The 2509-nt window shown below is 44.2% G+C and overlaps 1 non-coding gene across 1 annotated transcript; it reads right to left on the reverse strand.

The window, feature by feature from the left end:
• On the reverse strand, nucleotides 1-72 carry Trnaa-ugc. Its single transcript has one exon. It is a non-coding gene; the product is annotated as a tRNA-Ala (tRNA).
• Nucleotides 73-2509: the final 2437 nt, after the last annotated feature.

The following is a 2509-nucleotide window of genomic DNA, read 5'->3' on the forward strand; positions in this document are numbered from 1 at the left end:
TGGAGATGCCGGGGATTGAACCCGGGGCCTCATGCATGCAAAGCATGCGCTCTACCACTGAGCTACATCCCCAAGTCTCTTTTTTTCTTTTAATTGATGGTTACCAGTTTTCTGTAACTAGGTATTACATAGTCTTGTGACCTTTTAGAGTTAAATTTATAGAAACATAATCAGGCAGGTCTAATAAATTCTTTGCTAAATAATAGCATTCATCATTTGTATTTTCCATTAATATCATTTGCACAGTTTATAAATATAGATTTTTGTTGTTATTTAAGGTTGCTTCCTTCTCTAATTAAAGATACCTTCAGGACGTCAGAGGCTGTGACTAGGTTTTCCCATCATTATATCCTAAGACCACAGCATAGGGTCTGGCACATAGCAACCATTGGAAGAGCAGAGAGAAATAAATTACAAGTGTACTCTATTCAAGATATAAGAATACAGTGTCTTGCAATGAACTGTATGGAGATATATATTTAACTTTAGTACAGTATATGTGCTCTGGCAAAGATAAAAATATGTACATACAACAGTAGACAGAAACTATACCACATTCTTGATCAGAAATTGATGACTATAAGAGTCTTGAAAGATGAAACTTGGCCAAATAAATAGAAGTTCAGAGTTGTGCACGAGAACAAATTTGAGGTTGAGCTTCTTGAATTTCATACAAATTCTGGCACCAGGGGAGCATCACCTCGCAGGGTAAGAACCCGGCAGCAAATTGTTCAGGCTTACAGCAGCTTGATTAGCAGGTAGATGTAAGACTGAAGCAGTGGGCTTCAAGTATGTTAGTTGATTTTTTTCAGAATTTACACTTGGCAGAGATCTACAGAAAAATGTGATCCACTTCGCTGCTGGTGGGACTGCTCTGGCCTCCCGGTGACACTGTGAAATGGACATGAGGCTGGCGTGGTTCCTCTGATAATTCTGGTGGCTGCAGACACTAACACGGAAGCTCCAGAAGGGCCTCTCCCGCGTGCGAACTATCACTGCGACTGTTATTTTCAACAGTTCAGTCCCAACTGTCTACATCTGTCCAACGACAAAACGTGGTTTAGCTCCCCGCTCTTGGGCGTTTTACTTTCAGCCTGTAGACGGTGGTTTGGACAGTCTAACTTTCCTCCTAGGCCAAGCCTGGTCTCTGCCTTAGGATTCAGCTTGAGTACACGCTGACTCTCCGGTGCAGCTTCTAGCATTTGGGGCAGCTGCATATTCCCAGTCTGTGACCGGCACTGCCTCCCATTCCTACTCTCCTTCCTGCCCTGGCAAACGTGGAAGGCAGGAATAGAATTCCTTGCCTTCTATCCCACCCTTTCTTCCTTGGCCTCATGGAGTTTCAGTCCCTCGGGAGACCACCTCTTTATGCTTGGAACAAGTCTTGCTCGGTCACCAGTCTGAATGTTCCAAAGCATTCTGCAGTACTTGAAATTTCCCAGGAAATGCCCAGGAGTTGCCATGGGTGTCCTGCCTCTTCCCCAAACCATCTGCGGTTGTGGAGAGGAGAAGGAGAGGAGAAAAACAATGGAAGCTAGAGGCAAATCTAAGGAGAAACGTTTGAAATCGATTGAAAAGATTAAAAATATACATCTTAAGAAATAAAGCCACTGAAAACTGGGCGTGGTGATACGCGCCTCTCATTCCAGCTACTACGGAGGCTGAGACAAGATCGAGGCCAGTCTCGGCAAATTAGCCAGCCTGCTGTTTAAAAGGGAGGCGGGGATGTAGCTCAGTGGAATAAAGACTTTGAATTCAATGCCAGTTCCGCAAAATAAATAAAGTGAGTGGTTGTGTCCCTTAGCAAAGCACAAGACCCTTCGCGAGTAGGAACGTTGTATACTGAAAGGCTACTACTCATCGTGAGCATGGACAGAGCCTAAAGCGATGCAAACCTCCAGCCACCACACACCTACTACGCAGGGTGGCCCTTCCCTCTCTCCCGACCGCAAAGCGTCTTGGCACTCTAGCTCTTTCCATCCCAGACCTTGCCTACTAACCAGCAATTCTCGTGGCCGCAAGGCTTCGGTGCCGAGCGCGACTGGCACGTGCGGACCCCTAGCATTGCCGCAGGACGCGCTGGCAAGCTCTCTGGATGTCGTTTCCAGGCAGCCGCGTACCCATGTGTGCTTGTGAAGTCCCCGTACATATTTAAATATACATTTTAATATAGAGCTATAAAAATTCAGACTATATCAAATTATTTTCTTTTTGCACGCTGGAAACACCTTAGCACTAAGGTGTATTAAGGTGTATTATTGTTAGAAAAATGGTACGCTGTCATATTCATCAATACCTTACACCAGTGATTCTCAAACTTTAGCGCTTATCGTAATCACCGCCAGGGCTTATTAAAACAAATTATTGGACCTTACCCTCAGAATTCCTGTCATAGATCTGGAGAGGGCCAGAGACTATATTTTTAGCAAGAATCTAGATGATGCTGATGCGATGCTATTGTTCATACTATTATGCTAAAACCTTTTCAAAATTGTATAATCTGGATTTA

Source organism: Marmota marmota, unplaced genomic scaffold, assembly GCF_001458135.2.
Source record: "Marmota marmota marmota unplaced genomic scaffold, marMar, whole genome shotgun sequence".
NCBI classification, from domain to species: domain Eukaryota; kingdom Metazoa; phylum Chordata; class Mammalia; order Rodentia; family Sciuridae; genus Marmota; species Marmota marmota.